The sequence below is a fragment of the Lathyrus oleraceus genome, chromosome 6, assembly GCF_024323335.1.
Source record: "Lathyrus oleraceus cultivar Zhongwan6 chromosome 6, CAAS_Psat_ZW6_1.0, whole genome shotgun sequence".
NCBI classification, from domain to species: domain Eukaryota; kingdom Viridiplantae; phylum Streptophyta; class Magnoliopsida; order Fabales; family Fabaceae; genus Lathyrus; species Lathyrus oleraceus.
The window spans coordinates 20862563-20887984 of record NC_066584.1 but is presented as its reverse complement, the minus strand read 5'-3'; the positions used below and the strand labels follow the sequence as shown (position 1 = coordinate 20887984).

Genomic DNA, 25422 nt, shown 5'->3' with positions numbered 1-25422 from the left:
CCAAAGTCAAGTTGCATTTTCAAAACTCATCATTTTTCGATCACTTATGATTTAACGCAAATCAAACTTGGATTCATATCAAGGGAGTTTTTATAAATCAAAATAAAATATCTAATAATTTTTAAACATCTTTTCACAAATAACATGAAAAAGAAACAGTTTGGTGTATACCACCAGTGGCGGAACTGAGGGGGGATGTGGGAAGGCCACGGCCACCCCTCAACTTTTTTTTTAATTCATATATATTAAATTATAAAACATCCTTATTTTAAATTAAAATTATTTTTTATTTTTTATTTTTCATTCAAAGTTAGGTTAAAATACAGATAAGGTAAAAAGCTCCTACCTTTCCTCTCTTTCTCATATGGGTTTGCTACCGACACCGGAATCGGAATAGATTAAAGTGATCAGCATCTAACAGGTAAAAAACTTTATTCATTCTTCTTTTATAAAAAGTAACAAATTAAAGTGATTGCTTGATTTGTGTTTTTGAGATTTTTAGGGTTCTTCTTTCTTGATGTGTTAAAATAATCTATATGAGGTTTATTAAGTCAATTCATAACACTGTAATTTACAAATATAGTTATACACTGTAATAAGGTTTATTTAATCATTGTTGCTGCTAATTTCTAATAGTGAAGTTACCGGTATTTGAAAACGGATTAAAGTTGATTAATTAAGTTTATTAATTTTTTTCTCTTTTAATTTTTATGTTCTCTAAATTGATTTTTGGATCTGATATGATATTATAGGAAGAGTAAAGATGAATAATAGGAAAATTGATTCTTTTTTCAAAAGGAAAGCATGTGAAATTGAAAGAGAAGAGAGAGATGAAGAAATTATAATCCCGACATCCGAATCTGAAATAGTTCTTGAGAATCCAACAATTGAAGAGCATCATGGTTTTGAAAATTCTTTGGAACGCGATCCTGGAAAGCGTCCTCCGATTTGGCAATATCCACCAAATCAAGTGGATGCAATACGAAAAGCTTATCTAAAATGGGGTCCATATCAAATTCATTTAGAAAACTATCCTTTGTCCGGTAACGAGGATCATCCGAGAAGGTTTCAACATACTTGGTTTAGCATATTTCCATCATGGTTAGAATATTCACCATCTGAAGATGCCACATATTGCTTACCATGTTACCTTTTTAGCAAAAAACTAAGTGGACGTCCTGGATCACTTGTCTTTATTTCTATGGGTTTTAGAAATTGGAAGAAAGTTAGGAATGGAAAATATTGTTCCTTTCTTAAACACATAGGGAAGGATCCTTGCTCACCACACAACAATGCAATGAAAGCTTGTTAAGACTTGTTGAATCAAGATGGTCATATTAGAAATGTTATTCAAGTGCAAAGTTCAAGTCAAAGAATGAATAATCGGTTACGACTCAAGACTTCAATTGACAATGTTCGTTGGTTAACACTACAAGCTTGTGCTTTTAGGGGTCACGAAGAAAGTAGCAAATCAAGAAATCAAGGTAACTTTCTTGAGTTATTGAAACTTTTAGCATCCTACAATGATGAAGTTGCAAAAGTTGTGTTGGAAAATGCTCCACAAAATTGCAAGTATACTTCACATCAAATTCAAAAAGAGCTCTTGCAAATTCTTTCTAGTAGGGTGAAAAAGAGTATTCGTGAGGAAATTGGTGATTCCAAATTTTGTATCGTTGTTGATGAAGCTCGTGACGAGTCAAAAAAGGAACAAATGGCTCTTGTATTAAGATTTGTTGATAAAGTTGGTTTAATACAAGAGAGATTTTTTGATGTGGCACATGTTAAAGACACCACATCTTTAACTCTTAAGGAAGCAATATGTGATATACTTTCTCGACATAACCTTGATGTTTCTAACATTCGTGGCCAAGGGTATGATGGTGCTAGCAATATGAGAGGAGAATGGAATGGTTTACAAGCCCTCTTTATGAAGGATTGTCCTTATGTATACCATGTTCATTGTTTTGCTCATCGATTGCAACTTGCATTAGTTACATCATCAAGAGAAGTCAAACATGTTCATAAATTTTTTGAGAAGCTGATCTTTGTTGTGAATGTTGTTTGTTCTTCTACAAAGCGTCATGATGAGTTACAAGCTGCCCAATTAGAAGAAATTGCTTATTTGTTATAGATTGATGAGATTGTAACTAGTAAAGGTGCAAATCAAGTTGGTACATTGAAACGAGATGGAGATACTCGTTGGGGATCACATTACGATTCAATTTCTAGCTTGATAAACATGTATGAAGCAACTTGTTTAGTTTAAAAAAAAATTGCAAAAGATAGAGGGAGTTATGCTACACGTGGGGATGCAGATAGTTGTTACAATTACTTGAAGGCATTTGATTTTATATTTATTTTGCACTTGATGAAAGAAATCATGGGAATAACAGATATGCTTTGTCAAGCCTTACAAAAAAAATCAAGATGTAGTTAATGCTATGAACTTGATTCGTTCAACAAAACATCTTATTCAAGGTTTGAGAGAAAATGGTTGGGATATATTGTTTACTAAAGTGGTATCTTTTTGTGAAAAGCATGGTATTGAGATTCCTGATCTTAATGATGTTCATTCAACAACAAGATTTGGACGCTCCCGTCTTGAAGAGAATCAAGTCACAATTCAACATTACTTTAAAGTTGAAATCTTTTTCACTACCATTGACAAACATTTACAAGAGTTGAATAACAGATTCAGTGAGCAGGCAATGGATTTGTTAACTCTTTCTTGTTCTTTATCTCCTAAGGATGGATATAAAGGTTTTAGCATTGATACTATTTGTTCTTTAGTTGAAAAATATTATCCTATGGATTTTAGTGATCAAGAGAAGAATAATTTGCAATTTCAACTCCAACATTTTCTATTTGTTGCTCGTCAAGCATCAAACTTGAATAATTTATCAACTATTCAAGAACTATGTTCATGTTTGGTTGCATCTGGGCAGACTGAAACGTACTTCTTGATTGATAGACTACTTCGTCTTATCATGACTCTTCCCGTTTCTACGGCCACAACTGAGAGGTCTTTTTCAGTAATGAAAATTATTAAGACTAAGTTGAGAAACAAGATGGATTATGGGTTTCTTGGAGATAGCATGACAATATATATTGAAAGGGAGATTAGTGCAAGTATTAGTTCGGAGTCAATTATTGACGATTTCAAGTCACTCGGAATGCGTAAAGCATTACTTTAAGGTAGTTTTAAGTCATGTAATTTAAATTTTTAGTAATTAACTTTGTATTTATTTTAACTTTAATGTTTTATTTAAAATACTATTTACATTTTATTTATAATCTTTATTTTATGTTAGCGGTCATCCCAAAATTTTTTATCTGGCTCCGCCACTGTATACGACTCTTTTCCTCAAGTGCTTGGATAATAGTCGTATAGCTCAACCATTTGACATTCGTCATTCGTTTAAAACTCTTAACTTTGATTCATACCAAAAGCCATCTCATTATCATATCTTGAGCGATCTCATTTTCATAATATATCGTACGAAAAAGGAATAATTCAATGTATACCTCTTTCTTCCCCGAATACTTGATACGGGCCGTATAGCTCGACCATTTGGCTATTCATCTTCCATCTAAAAAACCCTAATCATATCTAATCCTTTTCACAACTAATTGGATGAAAAATGAACAACTTGGTGTATACCACTCTTTTCCTTAAGTGTTTGGATACGAGTCATATAGCTTGACCATCCGAGCATTCATCATCTACTCAAAAACAAATTTCAACTAATCAAACTATTTTTTCTCTACCCCACGCGATTGAAAACCTTTTCACAAAAGAACATTATTTAGTCTGTTCTACCACGATACAAACAAACGCTTAAGCCTCCAATTGCAAGCATACAAGCAACGTTTAACCGCTAGAATGCGATCTAAATCTTTTCCCAATAAAATCAACCAATCCACACGTAGTTCTCTACGAAGAACTACAGAGCTATTCCTTATCGAACTTGAGGATACGCTGGAGCAAGACCCACAATCTTGTCAAGTACCCTAATAAAAAACCTTTTTGCTACCCTTTCTTTTTCCTTTTCAATTTTTGATAATCCGAATAAATCAAATAACATAGACTAAAGTTCTAATCGCAAATCTAACTAAATGATTCTTATTGAGTACAACAGATGTGAGGGGTGATAATACCTTCCCCCTTCATAATTGACTTCCGAACCTGAATTTGGCTGCAACGACAATTTGCTTTTTCTTTTAAGGGTTTTATCGATATTTCCCATTTCCTTTTGGAATAAATAAAGTTCGGTGGAAACTCTGTTATCATCTCGAGCATGCGAGCACTCTAGGTTTTTTTTTCACGTTGCGACACTCTCCTCTTAGTATTTTTCGTGCTTTCTTCCATATCTCATGGTGTGATGATGGTGATGGTCTGCAATCAAGGATTAGTCAACCATCTTCCAACTGTTGTTGTCTATATTGTCTTTTTTATTTATCATTGTCTCATCTAGCTTTTCATATCCTCCACGAGACAATCTATGTGGATATAGATTTTTATCCCTATTTTCCTTTCTTTTTTTTGCTATTAGCCTATTATAAACATAGTTGCTATTTTAATTTTCAGGATTGTATCTAAAAATTATCACCACGACACAAGATTATACTTCACAGCATAAGATTATTACTAACTTGGAACTCAGGAGAAGAACGATACTCAATAAACTTATACAATTATACATCACAAAAAGGTTAGGCTTGGTCTTTGTAATGTAATATATTGTCAGTTGTGTCTTATATCCCCTCCAATTCTCACTGTCATATAAAATCCATCTCTTCTTTAGCATATCACAGTCTACAATCTCAAAAACATTTTACATTTAGATCAAAAAGTTAGAATTAGTATTTAACAAAAAATATATTGTCATATATACTTGTAAGATAAAATCATGTAAGTTAAAATTATATCTTAACATCGGTACATATACTTATTTTCAATTTCGCATCTACCTTTTCCCAACCATATATCCAAATAATCATTTTGTTTCGAACAAGTAGTGCCATAAAATCCTTAAATTGATGGGTCACCATGAGGAGGAAGCATTCATATTGGGTCAAATACTCACATAAAGGTCAAAGACTTACCCAAACAAGTGAGAGAGACACCACAAATTCACCAAAAACCTTAGGGAAATGTGTGTATATGTCATCTCACTTATAAAGTGTTCAACCTCCAATTTTCAAAGCAATGTGGGACTTACATAACTCAAACTTGTTTCTCAATATAAATGGCATAGCGTTATCACCATATCACCTCTTAGTGGTCATATCAAACTCAATGCACATCTTAATACATGTGTTGCATACTTTTGTCAATGATGCCAACATTATGGCACCTTGAGTATTTCTTCTACTTTTATGCAAAATACGAGAACCCTCATTTGTAGGAAGGGTGTTAAATGAATTGTCCATATATATGTTTAAACAAAAAATAATGAAGTCATTGACATACAAAACATTGCTAAGTTACGTTATAATAAATCAACATCTATGTTTAATTAGACACACATTGCTAAGTTACATTTATAAACTACACATATTAACAACCAAGATTCAACTAAGTTATCTCCACGCCTTTAAGAGAGATGTCAAGACTTTAATAACTTAACATAATAACAACAACAAAATTAAACCTTCAATCTTAACAACAATAATAAACTTTCAATCTTAACAATAACAACAACAATAACTTTAAACCTTTTACTTAACAGAACAACAAAAACAACAAGAAGATCAATAAGATTGTTATGCTTTCAATCTCAACAACAACAACAACAATTGCATTAAACCGTTAAACCTTCAATTTCAACAACAACAACAACAACAGTAAACATTCAATATCATCAACAATAATAACGGTAAACCTTAAATATATCAACAACAACAACATTATTGTTACATGCATGGATAAATAATTTACGTATCGCAAACGTGATAAGGAAGTAAAAAAATGAGTTTGGTTTGAGTTTCGAGTTTACTTATTTGAGTTTCGTTAAATTTTCCTTCTTTGAGTTTCGTTCAAGTTTCCTTCCTCCTTTTCTTTATTCATTCGAGTTAGAGAAGACATGATGGAGTACAAAATCTTGTTTGTGGAAGGAATGATATTTTCGAGTTTGGTTTAGTGAAGAAATTATGTTCTCTAGTTTTGTTTAGTAGAGAAGATGAAGGAATGGAGCTTCGTTTGTTTTTAGGAAGATGGTTTTTTGTTCATTAATTAAAGAAGATGAAGAAGCTAATTCGTTCTCTAGGGCTCAACTAGTTTATGTGTACATGCAAAAGTGAATGGGAGTTAGTTTTGTTCTGGAAAAATAAGATTCTGGAAATTTTCTCTCGGTTGGATTTCTCAACCAAGGGAATATGGGAAAGTTTTCCTCTCGGTTGTATAGCACAATTGGGGAATAACTGTTTTTTTTAATTAAAATAAAAATAAATTAAGGGTGTCATTTCAAAATTATGAATGGATATTTCCCCTCAGTTGGAAAAATCAACCGAGAGAATAATCAATATATTTTTTTGATAAAAAATTTAAAAATATAAGGCGTTATTTTAAAAGACATAAAATATAAAATTACTAGCGTTGAGAGTCGAAAGGTGTGTGCATAAGGGACTTAATCAATAGAATAAATGTCTTATATTTTAAATAAAAAATAAAATAAAAAGAATGGCGCCATTTAAAAAAAATCATAAACGGTAGTTGTTGAAATTTGAAACATGTCTCTGAGAGACATAAAATGAAATTAAGAGTTAAAAATAATGTAACTATTACAAATATAATTTATAGATGTAATTTGATCTCTCATTTTATATTGTTTAATTTTATTTTTTTACAAACATTCATTATACACTCAAATAATTTTAAAAAAATAAAAATAAACAGGATATTGTGATAAATGTGATATATTGATAAAGTGATGATAGTAAAAGTGATAAAAAATGTTAAATGAGTAATTAAGTGTTCAAAGAACATTTTAACTACTATAACAAATCATCATCATCAATGAATATCCAAAAAAAAAATAAGACTATTAATCTCAAACAACATACTAATGCAAGATAAGTGGATATGTTCCATGCTATTATGCATTTTAAATATAATACCAATTTTGAAAAATATATTTTCTTCTATAGTTTTATTTAAGAATCAAGAACAAAATCTCTTTTAAATTTGTTTATATCTAAAATTAAATAATGTGTTAGTTGATATTGACAAACAAACAATTTAGTATAGAACAATGTTCTTCGGTCCATCTAAAGTGAGTCAATGGCAAATATAATTGTATGTAAGGTAGTTAAATCCTTCGTATGTCCATGGAAGGTAATATGAACACTAAATTATTTGCATCTTCCCTTCAACCGATAACGACAATACTTCAAGGATTATAGACTCTCATTCTCTTCAATCTGAATCTAATAATTCATTTATGCTAAAAAAATCAAACTTTTTCATTAACGGTAAACAAATATTTTGTCACTGAACAAAATCAAAATACCTTATTTTAGATGTGATTGATATAAAAAAATCTCTTTATTTTGTCCTTGAAAACTTTCTTAACTAGAATATGCATATTTTATTTTTGTTTGTTCTTTTTTCTAGTTTGCTTAAAATTATTATTATTATTATTATTATTATTATTATTATTATTATTATTATTATTATTATTATTATTATTATTATTATGTATATTTTTATGTTTTTTAAATTCTCTTGTTATATGATTATATGGTTATGTTATGGTTTATCGTTTATCAATATTTAAAAAATCTTTGTTATAATTTCACTTTGACACTTTATTTAATATGGAGAAGAGTTATAAATAGGAGACAATTTTTCTAGTAAATTGTGAAATGTGATATGAAAAATATTATTTTTACATAATATTTTATTTTAATTATTGGCATAGTCTTAGGGGTGCTCGTGACCTGATCCTCTATGATTTTGTATCATTTCTTAAAAAGGTAGATTTGTTTATCAAAATATGATTGTTATAAAAATAAAGAGGTTGCTCAATCAAGAATCGTTTGAAGACTAATGTTCTTTAATTTTATTTTCATGATAACACACAATATAAGATAACAGTTTTATCATCTAGTTTTTGTTAAATTTGTAGAAATATTTTAAATAGATTCATTGTAATTGTTCTCATGAAAAGAGTAAGGAAGTTTTTTAAATGATTATTCGATCTCAGATGATTTTGAAGATATCATATGACTAAGTAATCATTAGCATTTTGGTATTGCATATGTTGAAGCATCCTCTTGACACGCGTCATAAAGATATTACTCTGGTATTGGTACATGATTTCAAGGATATCGTTGGATCATATGTACTCAAGCCACCACCAGTTTCCTCTGCTCTGCTCCAAGCTTAAAGTCAACAATTTTATCCTCTAGTTGAATATCAAGTTGTTATCCTTTATGAGTTTGTTCATCAAGAAACCATCAGTAAAGGTTATTTTCTAGAAGAATAACTCAGTTATTTTCCATCACAATGTTTGAAAAGGGCATATTCTAATTGAAAATAATTTTCAATTTCAAACACTTATTCACTTACTTGAATAAGGAGCAACCATAAAACTCCTAACTTATGAACATTGTTGTTTTGAATAGTTGAGATTAATCCTAAAATATCATTTTTTTAGTGTACTAGAAATGAAGGATTGAAAGTAAGCCAAAAGAATAGGGAACAATGCAAGGAAGCAAGGAAGGCCAAGGAATCAAGACCAATCCTCTAATTGAGAAATCCTTCGATTAACGGATTTAAGAAAGAAACAACCCTTGAAAAACATTGTAAATTCTCTAAGACCAATCCTTCGATTATAGAATTGAAAGTATCTCAACACATTACTTAAGGCCAAACAAATCCAGTATGATAATTGGTCAATCCTTTGATTGACAGATTAAATGCATAATGATTTTTTTTATGAATAAAATATTTGGAATTCATTGAGAGAACCTTATTATTTTTATTACCCCTGAAGCTTTTTTTACAAAGAAAATAAGAGCAGTAGGTTTCCATAGAAAGGGATACTTGAAGTCGTACAAGGTGGATATTGACAAAACTTTAAGAGGATCTTGATGATGTTGTTTCATCTCTCATGTTTCATTTGTATAATTACCATGAGAATGTGTAGCTAGGCTCTTTCATGTTGGAGTTAAATGTATTAAACCCTATTTTGATGCATTACATTTGATCATGGTGTTATATATGTCTTAGTTATTCATTCGAGTTTGTTTTTATTCATGTTATCATTGCATGTTATAGTTTAATCAATCATAAATTGATATTTGGATTTAAATTCCTATTGAGAAATACTCTTTGAATATAGAGCCATGATATTCATCTATTAAAAATTAAATCATACGAATAAATTTAGGTTTAACATCCACATATATTGTTGATACTTAATGCTATCTTATTGGTTAATTGGATGAGAGCTTGTTAATTTTAAGCAATATAATTGATTTTACGATATTGCTTCATACATGAATAATATTCCTAGAGCGACATGTGATAATATGAAATGATAGCTAAAATATGTATAACTAGTCATTAGAGTGAATTGGAAACAACAACAAAAATATGTCTAACCTTAACATATTCACCTCATTGTTTATTTCATATTTATGTTATAGCCTTAAAAAGTTCTCATAGTTTATCTCAAAATCAATTTACAAAACCCCTTTTTCCCTTAAAATTATAAATATTGCTAGACAGATGTTTATTGCACCCATTTTTGTGGATACGCTATAAAAATATTTAATTTTGATACTTCATCAAAATGACGTTATTTCAAAGGACCGAAGTTTAGATGTTACAAGCATAACAATAATCTTTATCATTTTAAGCATTTTACACATTTGTTCATAGTTGTATATAACCTTATTTGTTTAATCTATTTTGTTGCTAATTTGATTGGTTAGATTGATGAACTTTATTTATGCGAGGAAAAAATCTAGAGGATCAAATGTCATTTGATACTAAGATTGAAAGAACTTCTCGTAGAAACAACGATAAGACAAAAAAAATCTAGGTAAGTAGATTAAGTAACAAGAATGAACGTTTGTTTATTCAACATATTCCATACCTAAAAGCGCCATGAAATATCTACAATACAACAACAATGGTGATAACAACAACAACAATAACATTGGAAATAATAATAATAATAATAATAATAATAATAATAATAATAATAATAATAATAATAATAATAATAATAATGTTGGTTTAATATCATGTCATAATAGTCCAAGAAGGCTAACTCAAATTAGCGCACCTCCAAGAAATGCCAGGCAGACGAATATTAGATTGCTTCAAAATATTTATGTTCACCCTTTTTAGGACTAGACCATGAAAATTTGTACAGTCATCTCATGAATTTCTATGAGATATCTGCAACGCTTGAAGCACTTAAATAAGAAGAATAAGTTATCTTTATGAGGTTGTGTCTCCACTCACTGATAAGGGAAGAAAAAGATTGGTATCGTGATCAATCTCCATAAATCATGATTAACTGGAACACGTTGGAAGAAAATTTCCTTAACATGTTATTCTCTCATAATAAGTTTATGGAAGCTAAAATAGTCATTGCTATGTTTTCCCATGGATCTACTGAATTTTTGTGTGAAGCGTGAGAAAGGTACAAGTTGATGCTGAGAAGATACCCAAACCACATTTTTGACAACTTGATCCACATCCATATCTTCTATAATGGACTTCTTTAGCAACCAAAGCTTTTATTATAAGTAAATGCATGTGGTTTGCTGATGTCAAAGAGTGATGAAGAAGCCATAGCTATATTCGAAAATATGACACACTATGATCATTAGGGTCAATATAACATATGTCATGTTTAGAGAAAATTTGGAATTATTAAGTTAGGTGCAAATGATGAAATATTAGCTAAGAATAAATTGTTTACCCAGATTGTGGAAGGATTGAGAAATCAGTTACCCAAGCTTCCACAATAATTTAAAGAAATTCTAGAAGCACCTAGAAAACACAAGTAGGTTTCATATTGTGAGTTATGTATTGGGGACCATCCCACTGGTTACATCACTCCTATGATGAAGAGGTGAATTGTTTGAATAATCGAAAAACTCTAGGACAATATCAAGGAGGGAACAACAACAACCAAAGAGGCAATAACCTAAATTTTGGCAAAGGATAGAGGCAAGACGCAAGTCCATCAAACAAACAACATCCATATCAAACTATAATCAGAGTCAACCTCAACAAGGTAAGATGTCAAAACTAGAAGATACTCTAAACCATTTACGTAGATGTTAATGGCTAGCCAAAAAAAATCTGATGCATCAATGAAGAATTTGGAAGTACATGATGTTGTACATATTTTAAAATGTCAAGCTAATCAATTTCTTGATAAATTTTAGAGAGTCAAATTCTCTTCATATGGTAACTTTTATACGTTTCGAAAGGTAAGTTAAAATTAAAATAAACATATAGACTTTGTGGCCCAATGGATAAGGCGCTAGTCTACGGAAACAGAGATTTTGGGTTCTTAATCTTTTAATTTTGTAATCAAATGTTAGTCTTACCTAATTGCCTTTATTTATCATATTTTCCTAAGTATTTTAATACACATTGTTCTCTATTTTCAACCATGCGCTTTGTGTACCCCCAATAGTTATCTTTTGTTACATTTTATTTAACACAAGCTAACTTATCATTGTCTAGTAGGAATTAACACAATCTTGTGGAAACAAAATTTTATAAATATTATTACTTGATAACAATGTTGGTAAACTTGCCAATTAAGCTTATTAGTCTCTAAGGGTCAAACTCAGTCATCTAGACCTATCTCAGGCGCTCATTGTGCTTCTCCATTGAAAGGGAGTGCTTACGAACGATGATAATATGCTTGCAAATGTGTGTTTCATGGTTTATTGTAGGGGTTGTAGGGACTCCTTCGTCTTGTGAAGGTTTGCCATGTGATAGTGGATCACATTTGTTTTGTATTGAAACTATAAGATGTAACATAGGACCTTCAATTCTTAGAGGATATACATATGGATAAGGATGTACATGTATTCCATGGGATAATGATGATGATGTTGATGTAGTTTCCTGCATACGTATTGTAATATGCCTTAAAGCTTCAAGTGAGAAAAGTTTAAAAAAACAGATTTCGGTACTGACATATTTTCGGGCTTGTTTGTGGATATGTTTGTTAATGTGTCATATATATTTGGGCCTTTAAGGTTTTTTTATAGTTATAAATATATTTCTTTCTTATTAGTTGGAAGTACATGATGTTGTACATATTTTAAAATGTCAAGCTAATCAATTTCTTGATAAATTTTAGAGAGTCAAATTCTCTTCATATGGTAACTTTTATACGTTTAGAAAGGTAAGTTAAAATTAAAATAAACATATAGACTTTATGGCCTAATGGATAAGGCGCTGGTCTACGGAAACAGAGATTTTAGATTCGATCCCCAGCAAAGTGTCTTTTAAATTTTACTCATTATTTAATATATAAATAAAATGAACACAACTTAGGCTAAATTAAAGTTAAAGTTTTGATTTTCTATTTTATTTCTAACACTTAACAAAAGTTAATATATTTTTAGTTTTTATTGTAAATTCAATTTTTTTTTAATCTTTTAATTTTGTAATCAAATGTTAGTCTTACCTAATTGCCTTTATTTATCATATTTTCCTAAGCATATTAATACACATTGTTCTCTATTTTCAACCATGCGCTTTATGTACCCCCAATAGCTATCTTTTGTTACATTTTATTTAACATAAGCTAACTTATCATTGTCTAGTAGGAATTAACACAATCTTGTGGAAACAAAATTTAATAAATATTATTACTTGATAACAATGTTGGTACACTTGCCAATTAAGCTTATTAGTCTCTAAGGGTCAAACTCAGTCATCTAGACCTATCTCAGGCGCTCATTGTGCTTTTCCATTGAAAGGGATTGCTTATGAACGATGATAATATGCTTGCAAATGTTTGTTTCATAGTTTATTGTAGGGGTTGTAGGGACTCCTTCGTCTTGTGAAGGTTTGCCATGTGATAGTGGATCACATTTATTTTGTTGTGAAACTATAAGATGTAACATAGGACCTTCAATTCTTAGAGGATATACATATGGATAAGGATGTACATGTATTCCATGGGATAATGATGATGATCTTGATGTAGTTTCCTGCATATGTATTGTAATATGCCTTAAAGCTTCAAGTGAGAAAAATTTAAAAAAACAGATTTCGGTACTGACATATTTTCGGGCTTGTTTGTGGATCTGTTTGTTAATGTGTCATATATTTGGGCCATTAAGGTTTTTTTATAGTTATAAATATATTTCTTTCTTATTTGTTGTAAAATAAGTTGCAGAAGATGCATCCTAGTGAGAAGCAAAAGGTATAAAATCTTATAAAGTTTATATTCTTGGGGTTTGGCAGCCATTTGGGCTTATCAAAGGGATTTGGGAAACACTTTAAACACCTCAGATATGTGGAATTCTCATATTGAGATTTGAAGAGATTTGAAAATACTTGGGTAGAAATAGGATTTTGTTTGGGACCTTCAAAGAATATTTTCTTGTAACTCATATTGTAATTTCTTGTAACAACTTTATGAAATTATATTCCTCAAGGGACATATGTCAAACACGATGTCCTAAACAACTGATTCGACAAGTTAAACCAGAAACACCACAATAGTAAGTACTAGATGATATAGCAGAAAAGTAGTAAATAATATGATAATTATTTACTAGTTCGGTGAATCCACACCTACGTCTAAGGGGTTGAGTGCACAATCATAAAAGGAAATTCACTATTAGTAGTTTAGTATAATTAATCTTACAAGCAACAACAAACCATATGTCGTTCAATTCCTCTTCCTAACACTACCTAATGACTTTCTATTTAGGGTTCACCCTAAACGTGAGAACCTACTCACTTTCTTCTCAATCACACAACCTGTGATTGGAGATTCCAACTCAATAATCAATGTTGACTAGTAGCACTCAATTTTAGACAAACTAATTATGCCAAGTTGCTAAAATACAGTGGTGTACATGCAGCAATAACAAGGGCTCAAAATAAACTCTAGTACTCTAAAATCTTCAATGTATTGTTTGACTTCCAATATAGGTTTCAAGATCCTTATATAGCATAATAATTTTAGGTTTTTCTTCATGGATTTGAGATTTGATTTTGTCTAGAATCAATGTAGAATTTATTGGACATAATTTGCTTCATAAATCTCTCCAACAAGACATGATTTGTTTCAATTTAAATTCAAATGTAAATCTTCAATTAAATATGAATCAATCTTCGCCCAACTGTAAAAAAAAATCACTTAATCATATTTCTAAACCAATAGCAATAAAATTTAATCAAATATTTGACTAGAAAATCTTCCAAAACCTAATAATATTGACCTATTGCACAAGGCACCAATGGACTTTGTGGCCCAATGGATAAGGCCCTGGTCTACGAAACCAGAGATTCTGGGTTCGATGCCCAGCAAAGTCGCTTTTAAATTTTACTCATTATTTAATATATAAATAAAATGAACACAACTTAGGCTAAATTAAAGTTTTGATTTTCTATTTTGTTTCTAACATTTAACAAAGTTAATATATTTTTAGTTTTTATTGAAAATTCAATTTTTTTTTAATCTTTTAATTTTGTAATCAAATGTTAGTCTTACCTAATTGCCTTTATTTATCATATTTTCCTAAGCATATTAATACACATTGTTCTCTATTTTCAACCATGCGCTTTATGTACCCCCAATAGCTATCTTTTGTTACATTTTATTTAACATAAGCTAACTTATCATTGTCTAGTAGGAATTAACACAATCTTGTGGAAACAAAATTTTATAAATATTATTACTTGATAACAATGTTGGTACACTTGCCAATTAAGCTTATTAGTCTCTAAGGGTCAAACTCAGTCATCTAGACCTATCTCAGGCGCTCATTGTGCTTTTCCATTGAAAGGGATTGCTTATGAACGATGATAATATGCTTGCAAATGTTTGTTTCATAGTTTATTGTAGGGGTTGTAGGGACTCCTTCGTCTTGTGAAGGTTTGCCATGTGATAGTGGATCACATTTATTTTGTTGTGAAACTATAAGATGTAACATAGGACCTTCAATTCTTAGAGGATATACATATGGATAAGGATGTACATGTATTCCATGGGATAATGATGATGATGTTGATGTAGTTTCCTGCATATGTATTGTAATATGCCTTAAAGCTTCAAGTGAGAAAAATTTAAAAAAACAGATTTCGGTACTGACATATTTTCGGGCTTGTTTGTGGATCTGTTTGTTAATGTGTCATATATTTGGGCCATTAAGGTTTTTTTATAGTTATAAATATATTTCTTTCTTATTTGTTGTAAAATAAGTTGCAGAAGATGCATCCTAGTGAGAAGCAAAAGGTATAAAATCTTATAAAGTTTATATTCTTGGGGTTTGGCAGCCATTTGGGCTTATCAAAGGGATTTGGGAAACACTTTAAACACCTCAGATATGTGGAATTCTCATATTGAGATTTGAAGAGATTTGAAAATACTTGGGTAGAAATAGGATTTTGTTTGGGACCTTCAAAGAATATTTTCTTGTAACTCATATTGTAATTTCTTGTAACAACTTTATGAAATTATATTCCTCAAGGGACATATGTCAAACACGATGTCCTAAACAACTGGTTCGACAAGTTAAACCAGAAACACCACAATAGTAAGTACTAGATGATATAACAGAAAAGTAGTAAATAATATGATAATTATTTACTAGTTCGGTGAATCCACACCTACGTCTAAGGGGTTGAGTGCACAATCATAAAAGGAAATTCACTATTAGTAGTTTAGTATAATTAATCTTACAAGCAACAACAAACCATATGTCGTTCAATTCCTCTTCCTAACACTACCTAATGCCTTTCTATTTAGGGTTCACCCTAAACGTGAGAACCTACTCACTTTCTTCTCAATCACACAACCTGTGATTGGAGATTCCAACTCAATAATCAATGTTGACTACTAGCACTCAATTTTAGACAAACTAATTATGCCAAGTTGCTAAAACACAGTGGTGTACATGCAGCATTAACAAGGGCTCAAAATAAACTCTAGTACTCTAAAATCTTTAATGTATTGTTTGACTTCCAATGTAGGTTTCGAGCTCCTTATATAGCATAATAATTTTAGGTTTTTCTTCATGGATTTGAGATTTGATTTTGTCTAGAATCAATGTAGAATTTATTGGACATAATTTGCTTCATAAATCTTTCCAACAAGACATGATTTGTTTCAATTTAAATTCAAATGTAAATCTTCAATTAAATATGAATCAATCTTCGCCCAACTGTAAAAAAAAATCACTTAATCATATTTCTAAACCAATAGCAATAAAATTTAATCAAATATTTGACTAGAAAATCTTCCAAAACCTAACAATATTGACCTATTGCATAAGGCACCAATGGACTTTGTGGCCCAATGGATAAGGCGCTGGTCTACGAAACCAGAGATTCTGGGTTCGACCCCCAGCAAAGTCGCTTTTAAATTTTACTCATTATTTAATATATAAATAAAATGAACACAACTTAGGCTAAATTAAAGTTTTGATTTTCTATTTTGTTTCTAACACTTAACAAAGTTAATATATTTTTAGTTTTTATTGAAAATTCAATTTTTTTTTAATCTTTTAATTTTGTAATCAAATGTTAGTCTTACCTAATTTCCTTTATTTATCATATTTTCCTAAGCATATTAATACACATTGTTCTCTATTTTCAACCATGCGCTTTGTGTACCCCCAATAGTTATCTTTTGTTACATTTTATTTAACATAAGCTAACTTATCATTGTCTAGTAGGAATTAACACAATCTTGTGGAAACAAAATTTAATAAATATTATTACTTGATAACAATGTTGGTAAACTTGCCAATTAAGCTTATTAGTCTCTAAGGGCAAACTCGGTCATCTAGACCTATATCAGGCGCTCATTGTGCTTTTCCATTGAAAGGGATTGCTTATGAACGATGATAATATGCTTGCAAATGTTTGTTTCATAGTTTATTGTAGGGGTTGTAGGGACTCCTTCGTCTTGTGAAGGTTTGCCATGTGATAGTGGATCACATTTATTTTGTTGTGAATCTATAAGATGTAACATAGGAACTTCAATTCTTAGAGGATATACATATGGATAAGGATGTACATGTATTCCATGGGATAATGATGATGATGTTGATGTAGTTTCCTGCAAATGTATTGTAATATGCCTTAAAGCTTCAAGTGAGAAAAGTTAAAAAAAACAGATTTCGGTACTGACATATTTTCGGACTTGTTTGTGGATCTGTTTGTTAATGTGTCATATATTTGGGCCTTTAAGGTTTTTTTTATAGTTATAAATATATTTATTTCTTATTTGTTGTAAAATAAGTTGCAGAAGATGCATAAGGTATACATCCTAGTGAGAAGCAAAAGGTATAAAATCTTAAAAAGTTTATATTCTTGGGGTTTGGCAGCCATTTGGGCTTATCAAAGGGATTTGGGAAACACTTTAAACACCTCAGATATGTGGAATTCTTATATTGAGAGTTGAAGAGATTTGAAAATACTTGGGTAGAAATAGGATTTTGTTTGGGACCTCCAAAGAATATTTTCTTGTAACTCATATTGTAATTTCTTGTAACAACTTTATGAAATTATATTCCTCAAGGGACATATGTCAAACACGATGTCCTAAACAACTGGTTCGACAAGTTAAACCAGAAACACCACAATAGTAAGTACTAGATGATATAGCAGAAAAGTAGTAAATAATATGATAATTATTTACTAGTTCGGTGAATCCACACCTACGTCTAAGGGGTTGAGTGCACAATCCAAAAAGGAAATTCACTATTAGTAGTTTATTATAATTAATCTTACAAGCAACAACAAACCATATGTCGTTCAATTCCTCTTCCTAACACTACCTAATGACTTTCTATTTAGGGTTCACCCTAAACGTGAGAACCTACTCACTTTCTTCTCAATCACACAACCTGTGATTGGAGATTCCAACTCAATAATGAATGTTGACTACTAGCACTCAATTTTAGACAAACTAATTATGTCAAGTTGCTAAAACACAGTGGTGTACATGCAGCAATAACAAGGGCTCAAAATAAACTCTAGTACTCTAAAATCTTCAATGTACTGATTGACTTCCAATGTAGGTTTCTAGCTCCTTATATAGCATAATAATTTTAGGTTTTTCTTCATGGATTTGAGATTTGATTTTGTCTAGAATCAATGTAGAATTTATTGGACATAATTTGCTTCATAAATCTCTCCAACAAGACATGATTTGTTTCAATTTAAATTCAAATGTAAATCTTCAATTAAATATGAATCAATCTTCGCCCAACTGTAAAAAAAAATCACTTAATCATATTTCTAAACCAATAGCAATAAAATTTAATCAAATATTTGACTAGAAAATCTTCCAAAACGTAACAATATTGACCTATTGCACAAGGCAACAATGGACTTTGTGGCCCAATGGATAAGGCGCTGGTCTACGGAACCAGAGATTCTGGGTTTGATCCCCAGCAAAGTCGCTTTTAAATTTTACTCATTATTTAATATATAAATAAAATGAACACAACTTAGGCTAAATTAAAGTTTTGATTTTCTATTTTGTTTCTAACACTTAACAAAGTTAATATATTTTTAGTTTTTATTGAAAATTCAATTTTTTTTTAATCTTTTAATTTTGTAATCAAATGTTAGTCTTACCTAATTGCCTTTATTTATCATATTTTCCTAAGCATATTAATACACATTGTTCTCTATTTTCAACCATGCGCTTTGTGTACCCCCAATAGTTATCTTTTGTTACATTTTATTTAAGATAAGCTAACTTATCATTGTCTAGTAGGAATTAACACAATCTTGTGGAAACAAAATTTAATAAATATTATTACTTGATAACAATGTTGGTAAACTTGCCAATTAAGCTTATTAGTCTCTAAGGGCAAACTCGGTCATCTAGACCTATATCAGGCGCTCATTGTGCTTTTCCATTGAAAGGGATTGCTTATGAACGATGATAATATGCTTGCAAATGTTTGTTTCATAGTTTATTGTAGGGGTTGTAGGGACTCCTTCGTCTTGTGAAGGTTTGCCATGTGATAGTGGATCACATTTATTTTGTTGTGAATCTATAAGATGTAACATAGGAACTTCAATTCTTAGAGGATATACATATGGATAAGGATGTACATGTATTCCATGGGATAATGATGATGATGTTGATGTAGTTTCCTGCAAATGTATTGTAATATGCCTTAAAGCTTCAAGTGAGAAAAGTTAAAAAAAACAGATTTCGGTACTGACATATTTTCGGACTTGTTTGTGGATCTGTTTGTTAATGTGTCATATATTTGGGCCTTTAAGGTTTTTTTTATAGTTATAAATATATTTATTTCTTATTTGTTGTAAAATAAGTTGCAGAAGATGCATAAGGTATACATCCTAGTGAGAAGCAAAAGGTATAAAATCTTAAAAAGTTTATATTCTTGGGGTTTGACAGCCATTTGGGCTTATCAAAGGGATTTGGGAAACACTTTAAACACCTCAGATATGTGGAATTCTTATATTGAGAGTTGAAGAGATTTGAAAATACTTGGGTAGAAATAGGATTTTGTTTGGGACCTCCAAAGAATATTTTCTTGTAACTCATATTGTAATTTCTTGTAACAACTTTATGAAATTATATTCCTCAAGGGACATATGTCAAACACGATGTCCTAAACAACTGGTTCGACAAGTTAAACCAGAAACACCACAATAGTAAGTACTAGATGATATAGCAGAAAAGTAGTAAATAATATGATAATTATTTACTAGTTCGGTGAATCCACACCTACGTCTAAGGGGTTGAGTGCACAATCCAAAAAGGAAATTCACTATTAGTAGTTTATTATAATTAATCTTACAAGCAACAACAAACCATATGTCGTTCAATTCCTCTTCCTAACACTACCTAATGACTTTCTATTTAGGGTTCACCCTAAACGTGAGAACCTACTCACTTTCTTCTCAATCACACAACCTGTGATTGGAGATTCCAACTCAATAATGAATGTTGACTACTAGCACTCAATTTTAGACAAACTAATTATGTCAAGTTGCTAAAACACAGTGGTGTACATGCAGCAATAACAAGGGCTCAAAATAAACTCTAGTACTCTAAAATCTTCAATGTACTGATTGACTTCCAATGTAGGTTTCTAGCTCCTTATATAGCATAATAATTTTAGGTTTTTCTTCATGGATTTGAGATTTGATTTTGTCTAGAATCAATGTAGAATTTATTGGACATAATTTGCTTCATAAATCTCTCCAACAAGACATGATTTGTTTCAATTTAAATTCAAATGTAAATCTTCAATTAAATATGAATCAATCTTCGCCCAACTGTAAAAAAAAATCACTTAATCATATTTCTAAACCAATAGCAATAAAATTTAATCAAATATTTGACTAGAAAATCTTCCAAAACGTAACAATATTGACCTATTGCACAAGGCAACAATGGACTTTGTGGCCCAATGGATAAGGCGTTGGTCTACGGAACCAGAGATTCTGGGTTCGATCCCCAGCAAAGTCGCTTTTAAATTTTACTCATTATTTAATATATAAATAAAATGAACACAACTTAGGCTAAATTAAAGTTTTGATTTTCTATTTTGTTTCTAACACTTAACAAAGTTAATATATTTTTAGTTTTTATTGAAAATTCAATTTTTTTTTAATCTTTTAATTTTGTAATCAAATGTTAGTCTTACCTAATTGCCTTTATTTATCATATTTTCCTAAGCATATTAATACACATTGTTCTCTATTTTCAACCATGCGCTTTGTGTACCCCCAATAGTTATCTTTTGTTACATTTTATTTAAGATAAGCTAACTTATCATTGTCTAGTAGGAATTAACACAATCTTGTGGAAACAAAATTTAATAAATATTATTACTTGATAACAATGTTGGTAAACTTGCCAATTAAGCTTATTAGTCTCTAAGGGCAAACTCGGTCATCTAGACCTATATCAGGCGCTCATTGTGCTTTTCCATTGAAAGGGATTGCTTATGAACGATGATAATATGCTTGCAAATGTTTGTTTCATAGTTTATTGTAGGGGTTGTAGGGACTCCTTCGTCTTGTGAAGGTTTGCCATGTGATAGTGGATCACATTTATTTTGTTGTGAATCTATAAGATGTAACATAGGAACTTCAATTCTTAGAGGATATACATATGGATAAGGATGTACATGTATTCCATGGGATAATGATGATGATGTTGATGTAGTTTCCTGCAAATGTATTGTAATATGCCTTAAAGCTTCAAGTGAGAAAAGTTAAAAAAAACAGATTTCGGTACTGACATATTTTCGGACTTGTTTGTGGATCTGTTTGTTAATGTGTCATATATTTGGGCCTTTAAGGTTTTTTTTATAGTTATAAATATATTTATTTCTTATTTGTTGTAAAATAAGTTGCAGAAGATGCATAAGGTATACATCCTAGTGAGAAGCAAAAGGTATAAAATCTTAAAAAGTTTATATTCTTGGGGTTTGACAGCCATTTGGGCTTATCAAAGGGATTTGGGAAACACTTTAAACACCTCAGATATGTGGAATTCTTATATTGAGAGTTGAAGAGATTTGAAAATACTTGGGTAGAAATAGGATTTTGTTTGGGACCTCCAAAGAATATTTTCTTGTAACTCATATTGTAATTTCTTGTAACAACTTTATGAAATTATATTCCTCAAGGGACATATGTCAAACACGATGTCCTAAACAACTGGTTCGACAAGTTAAACCAGAAACACCACAATAGTAAGTACTAGATGATATAGCAGAAAAGTAGTAAATAATATGATAATTATTTACTAGTTCGGTGAATCCACACCTACGTCTAAGGGGTTGAGTGCACAATCCAAAAAGGAAATTCACTATTAGTAGTTTATTATAATTAATCTTACAAGCAACAACAAACCATATGTCGTTCAATTCCTCTTCCTAACACTACCTAATGACTTTCTATTTAGGGTTCACCCTAAACGTGAGAACCTACTCACTTTCTTCTCAATCACACAACCTGTGATTGGAGATTCCAACTCAATAATGAATGTTGACTACTAGCACTCAATTTTAGACAAACTAATTATGTCAAGTTGCTAAAACACAGTGGTGTACATGCAGCAATAACAAGGGCTCAAAATAAACTCTAGTACTCTAAAATCTTCAATGTACTGATTGACTTCCAATGTAGGTTTCTAGCTCCTTATATAGCATAATAATTTTAGGTTTTTCTTCATGGATTTGAGATTTGATTTTGTCTAGAATCAATGTAGAATTTATTGGACATAATTTGCTTCATAAATCTCTCCAACAAGACATGATTTGTTTCAATTTAAATTCAAATGTAAATCTTCAATTAAATATGAATCAATCTTCGCCCAACTGTAAAAAAAAATCACTTAATCATATTTCTAAACCAATAGCAATAAAATTTAATCAAATATTTGACTAGAAAATCTTCCAAAACGTAACAATATTGACCTATTGCACAAGGCAACAATGGACTTTGTGGCCCAATGGATAAGGCGCTGGTCTACGGAACCAGAGATTCTGGGTTCGATCCCCAGCAAAGTCGCTTTTAAATTTTACTCATTATTTAATATATAAATAAAATGAACACAACTTAGGCTAAATTAAAGTTTTGATTTTCTATTTTGTTTCTAACACTTAACAAAGTTAATATATTTTTAGTTTTTATTGAAAATTCAATTTTTTTTTAATCTTTTAATTTTGTAATCAAATGTTAGTCTTACCTAATTGCCTTTATTTATCATATTTTCCTAAGCATATTAATACACATTGTTCTCTATTTTCAACCATGCGCTTTGTGTACCCCCAATAGTTATCTTTTGTTACATTTTATTTAAGATAAGCTAACTTATCATTGTCTAGTAGGAATTAACACAATCTTGTGGAAACAAAATTTAATAAATATTATTACTTGATAACAATGTTGGTAAACTTGCCAATTAAGCTTATTAGTCTCTAAGGGCAAACTCGGTCATCTAGACCTATATCAGGCGCTCATTGTGCTTTTCCATTGAAAGGGATTGCTTATGAACGATGATAATATGCTTGCAAATGTTTGTTTCATAGTTTATTGTAGGGGTTGTAGGGACTCCTTCGTCTTGTGAAGGTTTGCCATGTGATAGTGGATCACATTTATTTTGTTGTGAATCTATAAGATGTAACATAGGAACTTCAATTCTTAGAGGATATACATATGGATAAGGATGTACATGTATTCCATGGGATAATGATGATGATGTTGATGTAGTTTCCTGCAAATGTATTGTAATATGCCTTAAAGCTTCAAGTGAGAAAAGTTAAAAAAAACAGATTTCGGTACTGACATATTTTCGGACTTGTTTGTGGATCTGTTTGTTAATGTGTCATATATTTGGGCCTTTAAGGTTTTTTTTATAGTTATAAATATATTTATTTCTTATTTGTTGTAAAATAAGTTGCAGAAGATGCATAAGGTATACATCCTAGTGAGAAGCAAAAGGTATAAAATCTTAAAAAGTTTATATTCTTGGGGTTTGACAGCCATTTGGGCTTATCAAAGGGATTTGGGAAACACTTTAAACACCTCAGATATGTGGAATTCTTATATTGAGAGTTGAAGAGATTTGAAAATACTTGGGTAGAAATAGGATTTTGTTTGGGACCTCCAAAGAATATTTTCTTGTAACTCATATTGTAATTTCTTGTAACAACTTTATGAAATTATATTCCTCAAGGGACATATGTCAAACACGATGTCCTAAACAACTGGTTCGACAAGTTAAACCAGAAACACCACAATAGTAAGTACTAGATGATATAGCAGAAAAGTAGTAAATAATATGATAATTATTTACTAGTTCGGTGAATCCACACCTACGTCTAAGGGGTTGAGTGCACAATCCAAAAAGGAAATTCACTATTAGTAGTTTATTATAATTAATCTTACAAGCAACAACAAACCATATGTCGTTCAATTCCTCTTCCTAACACTACCTAATGACTTTCTATTTAGGGTTCACCCTAAACGTGAGAACCTACTCACTTTCTTCTCAATCACACAACCTGTGATTGGAGATTCCAACTCAATAATGAATGTTGACTACTAGCACTCAATTTTAGACAAACTAATTATGTCAAGTTGCTAAAACACAGTGGTGTACATGCAGCAATAACAAGGGCTCAAAATAAACTCTAGTACTCTAAAATCTTCAATGTACTGATTGACTTCCAATGTAGGTTTCTAGCTCCTTATATAGCATAATAATTTTAGGTTTTTCTTCATGGATTTGAGATTTGATTTTGTCTAGAATCAATGTAGAATTTATTGGACATAATTTGCTTCATAAATCTCTCCAACAAGATATGAGTTGTTACAATTTAAATTCAAATGTAAATCTTCAATTAAATATGAATCAATCTTCGCCCAACTGTAAAAAAAAATCACTTAATCATATTTCTAAACCAATAGCAATAAAATTTAATCAAATATTTGACTAGAAAATCTTCCAAAACCTAACAATACTGACCTATTGCACAAGCCACCAATGGACTTTGTGGCCCAATGGATAAGGCGCTGGTCTACGGAACCAGAGATTCTGGGTTCGACCCCCAGCAAAGTCACTTTTAAATTTTACTCATTATTTAATATATAAATAAAATGAACACAACTTAGGCTAAATTAAAGTTTTGATTTTCTATTTTGTTTCTAACACTTAACAAAGTTAATATATTTTTAGTTTTTATTGAAAATTCAATTTTTTTTTAATCTTTTAATTTTGTAATCAAATGTTAGTCTTACCTAATTTCCTTTATTTATCATATTTTCCTAAGCATATTAATACACATTGTTCTCTATTTTCAACCATGCGCTTTGTGTACCCCCAATAGTTATCTTTTGTTACATTTTATTTAACATAAGCTAACTTATCATTGTCTAGTAGGAATTAACACAATCTTGTGGAAACAAAATTTAATAAATATTATTACTTGATAACAATGTTGGTAAACTTGCCAATTAAGCTTATTAGTCTCTAAGGGCAAACTCAGTCATCTAGACCTATCTCAGGCGCTCATTGTGCTTTTCCATTGAAAGGGATTGCTTATGAACGATGATAATATGCTTGCAAATGTTTGTTTCATAGTTTATTGTAGGGGTTGTAGGGACTCCTTCGTCTTGTGAAGGTTTGCCATGTGATAGTGGATCACATTTATTTTGTTGTGAAACTATAAGATGTAACATAG

General features: G+C 30.5%; 6 non-coding genes across 6 annotated transcripts; all 6 read left to right on the top strand.

Moving 5' to 3' along the window:
* Positions 1-14469: 14469 nt before the first annotated feature.
* Positions 14470-14542, top strand: TRNAR-ACG (transfer RNA arginine (anticodon ACG)). Its single transcript has one exon. It is a non-coding gene; the product is annotated as a tRNA-Arg (tRNA).
* A 1970-nt stretch (positions 14543-16512) lies between these two features.
* Positions 16513-16585, top strand: TRNAR-ACG (transfer RNA arginine (anticodon ACG)). The gene has a single exon. It is a non-coding gene; the product is annotated as a tRNA-Arg (tRNA).
* A 1981-nt stretch (positions 16586-18566) lies between these two features.
* Positions 18567-18639, top strand: TRNAR-ACG (transfer RNA arginine (anticodon ACG)). Its single transcript has one exon. It is a non-coding gene; the product is annotated as a tRNA-Arg (tRNA).
* Positions 18640-20620: 1981 nt separating this feature from the next.
* Positions 20621-20693, top strand: TRNAR-ACG (transfer RNA arginine (anticodon ACG)). Its single transcript has one exon. It is a non-coding gene; the product is annotated as a tRNA-Arg (tRNA).
* A 1981-nt stretch (positions 20694-22674) lies between these two features.
* Positions 22675-22747, top strand: TRNAR-ACG (transfer RNA arginine (anticodon ACG)). The gene has a single exon. It is a non-coding gene; the product is annotated as a tRNA-Arg (tRNA).
* Positions 22748-24728: 1981 nt separating this feature from the next.
* Positions 24729-24801, top strand: TRNAR-ACG (transfer RNA arginine (anticodon ACG)). The gene has a single exon. It is a non-coding gene; the product is annotated as a tRNA-Arg (tRNA).
* Positions 24802-25422: the final 621 nt, after the last annotated feature.